Source organism: Cynocephalus volans, chromosome 9, assembly GCF_027409185.1.
Source record: "Cynocephalus volans isolate mCynVol1 chromosome 9, mCynVol1.pri, whole genome shotgun sequence".
In the NCBI taxonomy this organism is placed as follows: domain Eukaryota; kingdom Metazoa; phylum Chordata; class Mammalia; order Dermoptera; family Cynocephalidae; genus Cynocephalus; species Cynocephalus volans.
Window position 1 is genome coordinate 70,249,865 of NC_084468.1, and position 17,552 is coordinate 70,267,416.

Sequence of the window (17,552 nt, forward strand, 5' to 3'; positions counted from 1 at the left end):
GCTGTGGTTGCCAATTTGGTATGGCTCCCGCCGTGACTGCTCAGTTGGCCTCTAGTGTCTTGTGTGTGTGGTTGCCTCGGGTCTTGGGCTTCTCCGGGGATCCACCTTTCTGGTCAGCTTGTACTCTGCTGGGCTGGTGGATCACGTACCACAGGGTGTGTGATCTCTGTTGAGCTTTCACTTTCTGTATAGGACTTCTCCCTGTTCGGTGTGCTCTGGCCCAGGCTGTTAGATCGTGCAGTGGCGACCCCACCGGGTGTGTGGTTTCTGTCAAGTCTCCGCCTCCCTGGCCACACATCTCCCCCCTCTGTGCACACTGTGCTGGGCTGGGTGTGTCTTCTGCACCCCTCGTCTATCAGCTGGGCCTTCAAGACCCTGCTCAGCACCGCCTCGCCCAGGAAGTCTACCAGGTTTCTGCTAGGCACAGACGACCGGTCTCTCTGGGTGCCTTTGTAGCACTGTGTAGATCTTTCTCGGGTCTTGTTCACCTTTGTATCCCCCCGGTATAAACCGAGTCTAGTGCCCGCCTGCAGCCTGCTCTCCGGCAGGTTCAAGCGGACCTGGGAACTCTCCTACCACACTATTCCCAACCAGAAATTCGTTAGGCTTTTTTCCAAACTGGTGGTCGCAGAGATGGTATCTGCCTACCAGTAACAGGAAGTTTACCGGGGCTGGAGTCCAGGGCGTGGTGGAGTGACAGTCAGCCCGCCCGTACTTCCTAGCCCTCCCAACACTGGTCGGGACGCCCCACACCCCCAGCCCCGCCAGAGAACTGCGGAGCGAGTGGGAGAGGAGGCCGGTCCGCAGGGTCCGGAAAGCCCCGCGCCAGGCCAAGCAAATGGGCTCAGTGATGGCCGAGCAGGGCGGAGCTGCCCGCACCTGGGAAAATGGAGGCAGCACCGGGGCAGTGAGTGGCCTGGTGGTGCAGGTGGGAGCCGCGTGGGCATCCACCCCCCGAACAGAGCTGTGCCAGGGATCACTCACAGTGCTGTGCCAGGTCGGGCACTCGCTCTGTCTCTGGTTTGTTGCCTTCCGTGTTCTCGGCGCTGCCGCCTCGGGCTGTTCAGTCGCGGCGCCGCTCGGGCGCTCCCAGGAATCTTCTTTAATGCCGGCCTGAAACCTCGAATCCTGAATAGGGCAGCTGGCCGCCTTCAGTGCGGCCCCAGCCTCCGGGATCCTGTCTGCATCCACAGCAGCCCTGGCGCCGTGTTCCCTGTTTCAAGACTCGCTTTTGCAGCTAAGAATCAGTTCTTTTCCTGCTCTACACTTCAAAGCTGTTGCCTGTAAATGAGGCAGCCTCTCCTGCCGGGGGCAAAGTGGCGTTGAGCCCCCACGACCGGCCAGCAGCAGCAGTCCTCCCTTAAGAGATGGCCAGAGGAAGGTCCACAAGCTTCCCGGCTGCCTGAGGCCCAGTGGCCACCTTTTCCACCTCAGCTACTCCACGCCAGCCGCCGCAGCCGCCGCCATCTTGAAACTCCCCAGATAGATTTTTCTTAAGGGACCAAAATAAACCTCATAGCATCAAATGGATGTGATAGAGTGGCTGGAATTTGGTGGCTTCTTTACATCGGATTAGAAAAAGTCTCTCAGAGAGGTGGCATCTGACCTACTGATGAGGAGCCTGCTGTGTGCAGATGTAGATGCTATGATCTTTTTCAACACATGTACACGCATGCACGCATGTACACACATGGTCATGCTTACGAGTCTGGATTATTGAGAAAAATATTCAAGGAACTTCTACAGTTCACCCTCCAGAAAAGCATGATCTTTTCCGCAACAAGCAATAGAACACAATCAGGAAAAGAAATTTTTTTAATTTGAAAAACTAAATGTCAGACAGATAAAACAATAAAAAAATTACACCATAATCACAGTTATTGGGGGAAAGGGGCAGTGCTAAAAAGTACATTAGTCTCAAGCCTAGCTATGGGTGCTTGACAATAAGATTCCCTCCTTCAACCTTCTCAGCAAAGTTGGGAATGAAACTGATGACCAGCTTTGGGCAATGAAGTTGAAGGTGCTCAACCCTGGGAAAGATCCTTCATGTTGGAGTCTGGGAAGAGGGCTGGACGGGGTGGAGAGTGATATCTTTTAACATAAGGTTCTTCACAAAATGTGTTTCTTTTTTTCCTTTTTCATAATAGTTCTGTGTACTAATATATAACTAAATAGATCCAATTAAAAAAAAAAAAAACAACTACGTTAATTTGTAACCCAAGCCAATGAGATACTAACACGTAAACTTGGTAGGTGGGAAGAAGAGGAGGGAGAAGGTCAAGGAAGAAAGACATTTTCATAATTAGTGACTATCACAAATCATTTCAGTGGACGGACAAGAATGGAGGTTGCAAAGCCCAATGTGACGGGTTCCTGTTTAAAAGCCCAGCACTGTCATTAGCAAATGAATGGTGATGTGCCATTATCTCAGACGCTCTAAGCCATGGTTTGATAGAAAATCGATGGCTACACAATTTACTGCACACCAACAATAACAATAAAAAGATCTGGTTTGCCATAAGCACGTTTCATAATTAGAGCACTGACAGATGCAGTCCTTATCCTAACACTAAACTGCTGTGTCTTCATATCTTCAGAGTTTATTTTGAGCTCCACCTGCACAAGCTCTCCAAGCGAAAGGCTAACAGGAGATGATTAAAGTGTTCGCCAGGGCTTGGGGAAATCCCATGCTTCTTTTTTTGTTTTTTCTTTCATTCTTTCCAACTGCCCTGGGCCCATTTATTCAACAAACATTACTGAGCATCTAGGTTCCAGGATTAGGTTGGGTGCTGCCGGGAGTGTAGAGATGAATGAAGTATCATGTGTGTCTTGATGAGAGGATGAAGCTTCACATATTCTTTGGAGAAGTTCTACTGTGTTTTCTCTTTGGTTTTTGGTTTACTTCCTTTCATGTCTTCCATCCTTCCTGTGTGATCTATTTTCTGTTTGGGAAATTCTGTACCTTGTACATATTTCTATAAGGATACTTCAAAAAGTTTATGGAAAAAATAGAACTAAAATATAATATGAATCTTTCCATGAACTTTTTGAAGACCCCTCATACAACAGCCTTTTTCATGTTATATTGCATTTATTCGATGATGCCCCTTGTCCCAGAGAACTCCTTGAAAGCAAGAACTGTGCCATACGCATACTCCTATTCTAAATGACACAACAGCTATAGATATGTTTAAAAGAATTTTTAAAGATATTTAAAATGGTAAATATTTTTAAAAGATTTGTTGAATATGAAAATAATCTATCTACTTTTATGACTTCAACTATTAGCTACATAATGATCTTTTTTTTTTTTTTTTTTGTCTTTTTCGTGACCGGCACTCAGCCAGTGAGTGCACCGGCCATTCCTATATAGGATCCGAACCCGCGGCGGGAGCGTCGCCGCGCTCCCACCGCCGCACTCTCCCGAGTGCGCCACGGGCTCGGCCCCATAATGATCATTTTAAATGTGTTTGTCTATCCCTGATCCCCCCCCAACTTAAAATTTATTATTTCTCCACTAGAATGTTCCATAGGCATCTATAACTTGACTTGTCTAAAACTGAACACATTGTATTCCCTACTCCAAATCTGTCTCCAATTGTTCATATCTTGGTCAATGGAGAGACCACCTATTCCCTCTTTCAAACACAGTGTCTTATTTGTCTCTTTTCTTTTCCTTACCCACTACATCCCATTGATTCTATACAGAAAACTCTCTCAAATCATTATGCTTTCTTTTCTCATTGCTTTTTCCACTGCTTGAGTTCAGATCCTTGTCACCTCTTAATTTTATACAAGATTTCCATGCCACCAGATCATCCTCTACATTACCACCAGAATATCTCCCTAAAACAAATTTGATTCTGCAATTTGCCAGTTTAAAGATCTCTGCTGGCTCCGTAATGCCTACAAGAAAATGTACTTGCTTCTGTGGGTGGTGCCTGTTTACAATCTGACAACACCTTATTTCATCAGGCTAGATTCTAATGCTTTCTTCTACACATCCTATAAACTAACCATACCAAACTTTTGATTGTTAACTAGACCAGCCAGGGAGAACTTCAAGCCCTTGCACATACTTTTACATTCTCTCTGCTTAGAAATCCCTCCCATAATCACCTGGCCAATTCCTACTTCCTACTGCAAAGACTTTCCTAACTCCCCCTGGAGTAGTTAGTGGTTTCCTCCTCTGTGTTCCTAAAGTGCATCATTCTCACGTATTTTACAGTATCTTGTGTAGTTCTTGCTAGCTAGACTGAAAACTCAGTGAGCGCTAACAAAGAAAACTTTACTCAGGCACAGCCCAGTACATGGTAGATAGTCAATGAGTGTTTGATAAAATAATGAACGAGTCACGAATTTAATAGTCTAAGGCTGGTTAGACATATAGCTATGCACCTACTATGTATAAGGATGGTTGTAACTACAGTTACAACTGAGAGTGCCCAGAAAATGTATAATTATAAGAAATAAGAGACTGAGACAAACCCCAGGGAGCACTGATATTTATTAATGCAGAGAAGAAATAGTCAGCTAAGGAAATTGACAAAAAGCAGTCAGAGGAGTAGAAGAAGAGCCAGATGAGAGTGTTGTCACAGAAGCAAGACAGGATAGCACTTCTGGAAAGAAACTCACCCCAATCTCCCAAATCAGGACTGAAATCCCCTCCTATCTGTTCCCACCTCATACTACACTTATCCCTATTGTAGTGATTATCACAGAACACTGCAACTGTCTACTTGTCTGTAACTCTCATAGAATAATAGTCCCACAAAGGAAGGGACTCTGTCTTATTGACAGCATATCCTCTGCACTTAGCACAGTACATGACACATAGCTAGTATTCAATAAATATTTGTTGAATGATTGAATGGATAAATGATTAAATAAATGAGTGAGATACAGCTAAGACATCACATAAGATAAGGACTAAAAGATGCCCTTTATGTTAGTATTCAGAAAGATACTGGGTGACTTTTATTCTTATGTTTTACCACATATACCCATGTAACTCTCATTGGTTTCACATTAGAAGGCTCAAGAATTTGAGATAAAATGAAAGGCCTCATGGCTCTCACTGGACCTTCTTTCCTGGAGCAATCACTATGAAGATGGATGGATGTCTCTGAATAGGAGCAAACAGGTTTCATACAATATTTTTCACCCAGATAATCCATAATAGAGTCATTACATCCCTTAAGAGACTGAAAGTTAAATACATCATTTCAAAATTGCTTTGGCAAATAGTACTGTCTTTAAGCCAAGGAAACTTTAAACAATGGTAATCAACTCATGTCTTAGTGATCTTGAATTTTTAGCTATTATTTCCTGTGTATGTTGTAATCATATGCCCTCTATTTGAGGAATCACTGCAAAATAGGACAACAGATTATTTATCATCATTAGACCCCAAGTTGCTGATATAAAAGGAGTACTTTGTAATACAGTCATAGACAAATGAATGGAACAGAGCCTCTGATAGACTGATAATGTTTTGTTTTTAGATTTACAAATGAGGGGAACTTGAAACAAGGACTGGAAATAGAAAACGTAAGTACAGCCTGTAGACAACAAATGCTCTTCAGGACATGAGGTGGAGAATTAGAAGGGAATGCATTTCAGTAATTTGTGAGAGTTTCTGGGAATTGAACTTTAGCTACTCCAGGCCTGTGCAAACACAATGATTATCAGTAAACTGCCTCTTTCCTCTCTGCCCTTCTTGACTTTACCAGTGAATGCCATTTGCATGCAGGGAATTGTCAAAGCAAAGATGTATGAAAGGAATTTGCTCATTTCTCAGCCTGGCTCCTTGGGAAGCTTGGGGACGTCAACTAAGTCCTTCCTATCAATGACATCTTCTTGCAGCCTGGATCTCCAGGACATTTGTGAACTCTGATTGGAACCACGTCCTAAAGTTGATAAACTAGCTTTCTGCAAGTGAGAGGCTTGAAGGAAAGTCTTCTCTCTCTCTTCCTCTTCCCATCCCTCTCCACCTCCCCTCCTCCTCCTCCTCCTCCTGCTCCTCCTTCTTCTTCAAAGCATTTTGAAAACCATTTCCTAAACAGGTCTACCAGAAGACAAAGGGAATCCAAATGCCCTAAATGAACTATGATACACTCAGACGGTCTCGTGCAGAGCACTGTTTACTCTCTGGAGAAGGAATTCAAATCTCAGAGACATCGAGTCTCACTCCAAACTTTTGATCACAAAGATTGAGGCTTAAATTCAGAACAAAATCATGTTGTTTAATCAGAGATTTTAACATTTATAAAGGACTGTTTGAAAACTACTCTACATTGTTCAAAGAGGGCTGAGTTCTATAGGTTAGAAAAATCTTCTGGTGTTAAAGGAAGTGATGCACCCTAAAATATCAATGCAACATGGTAAAAAAAAAAAGTATAAAAGTATAAAATTTATAGTCCAAAATACAGAAATACACCATTTCAAAGTGACCCGTGCTAGCAGCATGACTTCTGTACAAGTTACCGACCTTTTGGAGTCTCAGTTTCCTGTTCTATAAAATGGAAACAAAAGAGCCCACTTCACAGTGTTATGAGTATTAAATATACCACATATGCAAAACACATAGCTTGGACATCTGTAGGACATTTAGTAAATGTTACTCTCTGAGCTCCATAAAAAAATTAGACTAGCAAAGAAAGTTCAACTGTCAAACAACTTTTAAGACAATCCCAAACGCTAATCAAAGATGGCTACACCATAATATCAGATACAGTATTTTATCAGTTTTTGCTTATAAGGTATCATTAAAAAAGAAAAAGTGCTACCAATTAAAATTGTATATAGCCATTGATTATATGAAGCATCACAATTTCAGAAATGTTAAAATACAAAAATATGTTCAAGTTTTTATAAAAATCAATGAAATACAGTAAGTGTGTAGTTTCCTAGATAAGCTTAGAGATTAAAACAGAAGCAAGAACCAGAAAACAAAGAGACCCATATTTTCTCCTCCAGCTTTATCTCTTTATCTTGAGGGAGAAGAAAATCAAACTCTTTGTAGGCCCAAAGAGTCAATCAATTGCTCAATTGGGACATTCTTTAAATGCTGGTTTACCCTGTTTATATTGGTAACTAGAAGCAGCATTTGAGGGAAAGGAATAGGGAAGAAGTAAGAGCATTTTCGGTTTTACCATCTTTTTAAAATCATACTTAATTTCCATCTTAGGGCTTTTTATGTCTGAGTTTAAGTATTTAAAGTATATAGTTCTAAATCTATAAGGAGACTGAATGGTAGTTCTCAAAGCTTGTAGAACACTAACATAGAGCTCCCCCGCCCACTTCGTTGTGTAACCTATAGCGACATTTAGTGGTGACTCCCTCACATAACAACCGGGTATCCCAAAGGGCTAGACAATTGCTTGGATTGAATGACTCAGCAAAATCCTCCTTTATCACAGTGTGAGTGATGTCACCATAATCTTGCCTGACAGGTTATTAAGAGGTCTTCTGGAGGTGGTAGCAGCTAATATCATTGCAATCTTATATTTTATACAGTTTGGTATTTTCTGCATATCCTTTACTTCATAATAGAATCATAGTGCTAGAAGAGACCCTAGGGATTATCTAATCCAATTCTCTCATTTGCAGATTATAAAGCTGTGACTCAAATATGCTGGCTCAAGGTCACACAGCTAGGTAGGGATAGATCCAGGCCTTGTTCAAGAATTCCAAATGCATTGCTCTCTCAGTTAAATGGCTTTGTTGCTCATAAAGTACATGTTAAAGTATTGGCTATACATGTTTTTCAACATTTATTCATTGAGCACTTAACATGAAATCAAGTGTATGAAGATATTTACAGTTTGGTGAGAAAGTCTGAGATGAATTAAGGATTGGTACATAAAAAACAGTCAATGAAAACCAAAAATTAAACTTATATAGATCTGACTACCCTGTGAGATAGGTACAGTTACTGTCTCTATTTTAAAGTTGAAAAAATTGAGGTATAAAGACTTTTTGGTAATTACCAACTCTAAAAAAAAAAAAAGACACCCTAAAAGTTACATAGAAAGGTAAATGCAATGATAATATATGACATGGCTGAGCTTTAAATGATAGTAACATAGGCTCAATAATATAAGCCTCAACTTTAGAACATAACCATATTTGGAAGATGGAGGGAAGTATGTATTGAAGTTGGAGTAAGGGAGAGAGAGATATGTAAGAGATAGGGGATGAACTGTAAATCATCAGTTTCTGTAGCAGAGATCAATAGAAAATGTATCGAATTGAAAATTAAGACAAAAATAATATAGAGATATTTATACAGAGGTGAATCCAGATGAAAAACAGAAAAGAGAGTTGAAGTGGTTGCTTATGGAGAGTATGTTTCAAGAGTGGGGAGGAGAGAAATGGAGTGCTGTTGCTTTTAATTATGAGGTTTGTAGAACTATTTGATGCTTTAAAATATGTGCATTTATAATATGACAAAATATAAAATCAAATTTAAAACTATGACATAATAAAGGAAAATCACTAAAAATACTGATTTCAAATTACGGTCAGCTCTCCATATCTGTGGGTTCCACATTGGAGGATCAAAAATATTCAGGAAAAATAAATAAATAAATAAATAGATAGATAAATAATACAACAATAAAAATTTAAAAATACAGTATAACAACTATTTACATAACATGTACATGGTATTAGATATCATAAGTTATCCAGAGATGATTTAAACTATATGCAAAGATGTGCATGGGGTTGAATGCAAATACTAGACCCCTTAATGTAAGGGACTTGAGCATCTGTGGATTTTGGTATGGGGGTGGAGAGAGTCCTGGAACCAATCTTTCCCCATACTAAGCGATGACTGTATGTATAAAAAAAGACAGTGATGTTTCACAAGCAACTCTAAATAAATAGAAACAGAACATTTTATAATTTATATACTGATCTCCTCGTGTCATTTGCATAATATGTAAAACATCAACTAGAGGCTGCTATTCAAATAAAGTCTTTGTTCCTGTAATTAAAAGATTGGCAAATAAACACATTCATATATTTTAAGTTGAAACATATGTATTATTTTTTATGATTCTCCTCATCAGGACTGAGGCACTCCCTCCCCCAGGTGCTGGGAGTACTGGCAGCTGGTGGCTGTCTGCTGAGTCACTCTTTAGTGATTGTAGTCAGCCAAAAAGTGCTGCCTAGCCCACCCAAGGTCACCAATCCTTTCCCATAACGGCCAGTGTGGTTGTATAAAGACTCAGCCCTCTTTACTCAAGATGGAACAACTCTGAAGAGCTTCCCGGCTCTAGAACTCTCTGAGGGATCAGCAGAAGCCTATGTTGGGACTGCCCTGTCCTGCTTCCTTCTCCCTCCCTGCTGTAGGTGTTGATCTTGTTTGAGCTCAGAACACAATACCCAAACATATCTGAGTATTTTAAGCTGAAGGAGATTGAGAAAACCACAGAAACAGGTAGGTCTTTCTGACCTTCTCCTGCCCCTTCTTACCTACAACCCTCATGAGACAGGTGTCCTGCCCTATACTCAAAGGGAAGAAATGTCACACAGGGACACTAAAAAGAATCTGAACAAACAGGGCAACTATGTTTCCCCAGGTTATTACCATTAAATCATATCCTTTTGTTCTCCAATCATACTTCTGCACAACTCTCCATAAAAATACAAGTTATCCCTGGATCTTTGGGTCTTCATTTCTGAAGCCTCCTGCATCGCATAAAACTTTAGTTAAATAAATTTGTTATACTTTTCTCTTGTTAATCTGTCTTCTATTATAGGGGTCTCAGCCATGAACCTTGCGATGGGTGAGGAAAAGATATTACATTTTCTCCCCTACAATCTCATCCTGAGAGTACTCCCAAATAAGCCTCTTATACACTAATCTCCACATCAGAGTGTGTTTCCAGGAAAACTAACATATGACAGTCAAATAAGAGCCCTTTTACTGTTCTACTAGATACAGTCCTATCATTACTTTGGCTTAAGAGATTTTAAAGACAAAGTCTCTTGACTCTCTTATTTTCCTTTATTTAACTTCCCTTTTCAGAGAGTTTTAAATGGTGCATGCCATGTGCATTAATCTTACCTTACAGAGCAGAGTGAAATTTATCTTAAAGATCATTTACTGTTTGTTTGGACATCTTCTATATGCAAAGTACAGTAACAAGTGAGGAGGAAAGGGCAGAGGAAGATAGGCAATCAGTATTTTTTTCCTTCTGTGATGAGTTTATAATTTGGTAGAAGAGATAAAAATGTACAATAATTATTGTACAAACTAGAATGGACCAAAGAAGTGAAAAGTGCTGTGGAAGTTCAGAGAAAAAATAATTTTGTTGGGTGGGGCGGGGGGGGAGGTGAAGGGTTGTTAAAATTCCCTTCTTAACTTACTCCAGATCAGCCAGCCTTTCAACACTGTGTGGAAGTTTGGCAGATGAAAAAGGTAGAAAAGTAATTTCAGACAGATGTAACAGACAAGAGTAAAGGCCCAGAGCTGTCAAGGGTGGGATTATTTGGAGAACAACTACTAATCTAATTTGACTGGAGCACTGGACATGCAAAAAGGATGAATGAAATGAATGCTGGAAGGGAGAGCTGTCTAGAAACACACCTTCTTGTTCTGTTGTACCCACTAAATCAGACACCTAGCATAACAACAGTGACTTTGACCAAGCCGCAGGTCATCACACATCTTTGTCATGAAGAATTCTCATGAGGGATTCTCAGTCAAACCTCTTCCACAGAGTTGCTTTTAATATACTATTACATCATAATCTGAAAACTATAGCCTCAACAGGAAAAAAAAAAGGCTTTGAACTTTTTCATCAGCTAAATTTCTACAGAGTTATCTTTGAGTATTTCTAGAATTTTTTTTACTATCATAAGATGATTTTTATACAGATTAACAGTTCATGGCCACATTTATTATATGAAGATGTCATGTTTTTATAACTTTAGACTTTGATATAACTCATGCTTGAGCAAATATATCACAAAGCAAAACTTTTCTGGCCTAAAAGTGAACTTTTGAACATAAACTGCCCAGTGACCATTTCAGACCATCACATGGAGTTGATGGCCACTAGTTCAGTTCCAGCAGTGACACCATCTTTGCCTAAATCACAGTATCTTTTATGTGCAATTATTTTAATGTTTTATTTCCTCTTGCTCCCCACTTTTTTAACCAAAATGAGACAAAAATCAACTCACATGCTAAAAGTAATGATAAGAAATGAAGATCTCATCAAAATCATGATACAAAAGAGAGACAAAGAAGCAAATTCTTAGCTCTCCCAAAAGTGGCAAATCCTAACTTTCAATGAGGACATGATGAAACTTAAGCTTGTCAATCATGGTTCAATGGGAAAGAAAAAAATTAGAGATGTGTATGAAATGAAATAAATGTACCAATGAAGAGAATATCTAAAAGTCTACAAGTAATTAAAATTTTAGAATTAATTTCAGCTCTCTGGCACTAGCTCTCCATTACGCACGATGGCACCTTGAAATGTTCAAGTCTATTGATCATCTTTGATGCATTCAGCTTTTGTGAATATTTTTAGGAATGTGTCATACCTGAAAATAGGCAATCACACAAATTCAGAGTTAATCTTATTTCAACGTAGCAGCAAAGGCAGGCATTCAAATGAGGACATAATTTATAAGAGTACATCTATGTCATAAAGCTCATGGCTAGTTACTAAAAAATAAAAGCAATCATTGTTTGAAATTTAGGGCAAAAATTCACATATCTCTGCTAGAGAGAACAGAATTTATAACTGGAGGGAAAAAATTAAACAAGACATGAGTCATGCCCATATAATGCAGTTCTATGAAAACCTGAAATAAACAAGACAAAAATGTAGACCTAGAGAAAGAAAGCCAAATGTGAATGAATGATTAAATACATATGCACTCATGAGGGACACTAATTTATTTAAAACATGGAGCAAATAGCGAAAAGATTGGACCAGGTTTGGTCTGGATGACAGAGCTGTCCCACTTCCAGCATTCCATGCCAACACCGCAGAATTTGCTCTCCTGTTGGAAATCTCCCCATTTTCCACCAAGGAAGAACTAAGGGCAATTAATGAATTACTTAAGTTAAGAGAGCAACCTGTTGCTGTTCAAGGTCTCCATCTCTACAGTGAGGTTCACCACAAGGATCAAGAAACTTGCTGTAAGATGATAAATTTGGTCGTTAATTTTCCATTTTCACATCCAGTTATTCCTACCGGACTCTTTATTCCTTGTATTTAGGAAGACGATTCCAAACTCCATCACCAGAAATGTGTAGAACCTTCTAAATTGCCCAAAAATACAGAATTTAACTTCTTAACCTCAACTGAAAATAGAGTAGTCTACCAATCTTCTTTAGAAATAACTGATAATTTCACTTAGAAGGTATAACAGAAGAGTAGATTGGCTGAATTCAAATGTAAATATTAAAAGAGTAATTCATATAGACAAAATTATCATTCAATTGTACCTACTTATAGAGAAATTAACTGGAAAGAAATAAAAATAGGATAGGTAAAAACAGGACTTCACACTTTCTCTGAAAGACACACCTTAGCCTTGGATTCTGGATTACAGTGTCAGACTCTGGGCCAGTTTGTTCGTGGGGGCTGGCCACGAAAGCCTTCTTTGGTGCCAAGCTTCTCTGGCCAAATATCAGCATGGGGATATCCCTATGTATTGGTAATCTCTAGCTAACTTACCAGCAGTCCAGAAACTCCACAATCAGTCAGAATAGCTCGTCTTCTCCCAGCCAACAGAGAGTCACAAATTTACCAACGCATCTATCTACTAGAAGGTCTTCAATGTAAAGTTCTATATGAGTGACTGTGACCCACATCCTCAGAGTGTCTACTGGCCCCCAGCTCAGGAAAAGTTTTGGGTTTATTCCACAGTTCAGCATATGTCTGTCTGACTGCACAGTGGGACAGGAATCTTGCCAAATAACCTGGCACTCTTCACCCTGGCTTTCTGAAGACCAAAAACCATAGAGCCATTTTAAGCAACCTGCCAAGATAATAAGTTGGTACATCTCCCAGACAATTTCTTAACTTGGAATGAAAATAGCCTTGGATAATTTCCCAATCTTCAGTAATTCAACATAGTATATTAATAAGTTCTTCACAAATATATGGAAAGAACGAGTAAAAGACTAAAATCTCCCAGGTGGTGGTGTAGAAACTACCCACCCACATGCTGTATAACAGTTGTTCATATGGTAGATTAAATATATCAATAATTTAGAGCATGTTTTTATTTTGTTTAAATCCAGAGATGAGAATCAAAATTTCAGTCGCCCTCTCCCAATCTCTCTCTCTTTCTCACTTTCCATACATTTGCACGTAGTGCATAGAACAATACCTGCACAAATAAGTACTCAAAGATATTAGTAAGTGTTGGATGAATAAATAAACAGATGAGGATCTTTGGAAGGGGCCCGAGGCTCTGCCCCATTTTTCTGCTCCCACTCCTAAGGAGAGCATGTGCTGGGGATGGTGGAGGTGAGGACAGTGTCGGGTCACAGAGGGTGAAGTTTTTCATGTGATAAATGTCAAAGGTCTGCCTTCTGGTCCATAGTGGGTCCTTTGGGTTTGACCAGTGGAATCCTGACTTCTTTTCAGATTCTCTCTCCTGCTCTCCTCGCCCCCACAGCAGGAGGGTGCCGTTCTTCTCCTCCTCTTCTCCTTTTTCTCCTCTTCCTTCACTACCCCCACATTTCCTCTCAAGAAAGGCAAGCACAAACCAGGGTTAGAACCAGGATAATGAGGCCTGTAGAAAGCACCCTAGTGCTTCTGCGCTAGACCAGTCAGAGACATGTCCTCCTTTTCCTTTAGTCATCTTTCCTTGCTTCCTCTGACCAGCACAATGGACATGTGGTACAGAGTAAAACTTGAGGAAAAGGGACCAGAGAAGCAGTCGGGTATGTTTTCAGTCTAAGCCTCGGACCTTCTTTGGGAAAAGGTATCACAGATACTCCATCCAGGAAGCCTAGAGACTACAGTAGGATGGTTTGTAACCTAAGACCCCAGATAGTAATAAGGAGAATGAATTTGTCGGACCTTGCCTTTTGTACGTATGTCTCTTTACAGCTCTCTCATTTTTGGTAAATGGCTGGTTAAAGATTTAAAGAGCTTGATCACAGTCAAAATCATCTTGACATAATTAACACATAAATATATTGATCAGCAAGAACTGCTGTCAATACATGGTATTAATCCATTACTATTTCAAAAGAATTCAGAATGGTGAATACAATATGACATCTACAGGGCATCTCTGTAAATCCGAGCAGGGTAAATGGGGGAGGTGGTGGGAATCAGTCCTTCTTAAACGCCTGAGAACATGACAATGACACATACAGTCTCTGAGCAAGCAGTAACATAAAGTTCATTCGCATCCTTAAGAGGATGACATTCAGATACCCAAGCCACCCATGTCCCAAGTGAACTTCACCACAAGTAGGGGCAGAACTTAACAGCTATCATTAGAAGGCTCCAACCTCATCAATAATTACACCCACTTCCAGACCTTCCTTGGTCAATTACCTTTCTTATGTTGGAATACATTAATATTACTATTGACAGTTAATCTTTAATATATTCATGTTACCCTTGCTGGTAATTTACTTTACATGTAGAGAAGCTTTATAGGTGCCAAATTATTTCACTTTACTCCCTGTTTTAGAGAAGTCTGAAAATAAGCCAAAACGTATATGAGTCTGAGTGGTTACTTTCTAGAAGGGACTAAATTCTATGAGAAATTAGGCAGGGCAGCTGGAAAAGAAGACATTCAGACTCCTAATCCAGTTCTCATGATGTCCTTCATTACTTTATTTGAAAAAAATTCTGCAAACAGCAAAGTCATTTTCAAATGTGATTATAAAAGCTACGATGTATGCTATTTTGCATCATCTTAATTGGAATTTTCTCATACTAGAATTTACCGTAATTCAGGACTGCTCTACTTCTAAAACTGTAAACTGTAATATAATAAACTATTACCACAATCATCCAGCCATCCAGGTTTATTATTTCATTTCTCCAAACTACTCCTATTATTTCAATTGTTTCAAAACTCTCAAACCTGTATTTCCATTCATGGACTTGTTACTATTCCAAATCATGTATAATCCTTTTAAATCTCTTCACCTGGACCATTTACAGACATACAAACTCAGCATGTCTAAATCAAATCTATCATATTTTCCCATGAACTCTGCCTTTTTGAACCACATGTTTCACACAAACCAAATTCCTTATTGTCCACTGCATGGGCTCTCCTGAATGTCTCCTGACTCTGTATCTGCGCAACTTTGCCTGAACTTATCTTATATCCCTTCATTTCTACCCAATTCCTTCTCAATTCTCTCCCAGCAATATGCCTGTTCAGCACTTACTCATATCTCAAGATAGATTTCAAGTATTACCTCCTCTTAAAACCTCTTGTTAATTATGTTTCAAGTAATCCTTCCCCAACTCAGGTAGACTGGAGTTTCCACTGATCCCTACACATCCCAAATACTTCAGCAGTGAAGCAGATAGTATTATTACTACCACTTGGTGAAAATGTTGTAGAAAACCATAGGCCTTTCAACTCCAAAAGAAATCTCAGTAACCCTGAGATCTACCATGGTGTCTATCTACCTAGGCATGCTCACCATCAAGAGTAGATTGAGCTGGAATAGGTACATGGTTTCTAACTTGGTGATGTCTAAGAAACATAGGAGTAGAGATAAATCAGGTTGGTGAAGTGAGTGATGTATTGGAAACATGCTTCTTCAGCTATGCTTGTGAAACAATGACCCCAGAACTAAAGTAGTTATAACCTTTCTACTTCTCCTTTATTAGCAAAAATGGTCTTTGTGACTAGGCCTGAGTCTTTAGTTGCATTGATTCGAGGTACAGGATGAATTGAAGAAAAAGAGGAGTCAGAACAGATAACATGATTTGTATCAGTAAAGAAAAAGAGAACAGAGGAGACGTGAGAAAAAGTGAGGAGAGGAGAGGAGACTCAGAACTGCAAGGAAGACAGTGAGAGAGACAAAAGCCAATGCACATTGCTTTGTGGTGGACAAATCCTTTGAGGAAAGAAGACCTGCTTGGTGCTGTTCTTTGGGGAGGGCTTGTGAAAGCTCCTCCTCTATGTGCCATGTCAGAGAGCATATGTCATTAAATCTAAGATCCTATTGCTTATCAATGACATCATTATTTTATTTATTGATAAAATATGGAATTGAAAGAAAAAGAGACGGGGAAAGGATTTATTTTCCTGCTTTGTATTATATAAAGGACGCTATAGGCATTTTTAAGGCAGTTTTAAGAAACATAAAATTTTAAGTTGTCTTTAGCACTTTTTAATATAATATTGGACAGGTGTTCTGGGTGGTTCTTGTTTTGGTTTGGTTTGGTTTGCTTTGGGTTTTTTGCTTTTGTTAAGGGACAAAGTGCAGAGGTCAATTTAAGGCAGATAAGCTTTAAATAGTTATATTTAACTGCCTAGAGTTAAATATAACTATATAAGCATTAAAACATTAAAAATTATAGATGTTTTAACATTAAAACATTTCTTAATATTAAAAATATAGAATTTTTAGATTCCTCCTACCATCGACCTTTCTGGTACCAAGTTGAAAAGGAATGAGTGGAAACCCCAAATAATGGTAATAGCCAAATTTTTTTTTAGCACTTTGACCGAAGTTTTGTAAATGAAGGTACTTATTTAGATTTTACAAAAATCTCTGCAAGATAGATACAGTTTACTATCTCTACTGAGTCTTAAGTAATTGCCCAAGCTTATATAACCAATAAGTGACAGAGCTGGGGTTCACATCCAGGCAGTCTGGATGTGGTGTCCCTGTTTTGCCATTTTCTACTGCTTCATGCTTGTAAGATACAGCACATGTTTTCCATAAAGGGAAGCCATTGATTACCTCACAAATTAGGCCAATCATATTATGCCTTTATGCAGTATAATTCAGTCAGTAGATATACACCTGAAAGCCTAGGATAATGAGGAAACCAGCCACTTCTAAGCCAACTGATCATTGAAACATGCACAGATAAAAAGAATACCATTAGACAAAGTGAAAATTGTATGTCCTATAACTATGGATGTTTTTATCTAGAAACTAAAGACCAAGTAAATGTAACCAAGGAACAGTTAAAGTTATTTAGAGGAAAAAACAAAAACTAAAGACACTGGTGAGAAAGCTGCAAAGATTGAAGAAGATTGATTTTGACATTAAATTATGCAAATAATATGCAAACTAAAAATCTGCATGAAGATAGGGAAAGTTAAGCTGTAGTTATTTTTTCTCTGTAAGCCTTATATTAGGCTATCGAATGTGAATTTCACAATGGTATGGTTTTCTAGGTACATTAAATTCCAGCCCATAGAAAACTGAATTAACCACACACTCGAAAAATGTGAATGCTATGAAAAATTTAGTAATCCTCTTAAAAAATGGTTTTTAAGTATCTTCTAGGACTCTTTCATACTTTATGCAGATCTCCAGTCTTTATACAGTATATCATCTCCCTTTTGTG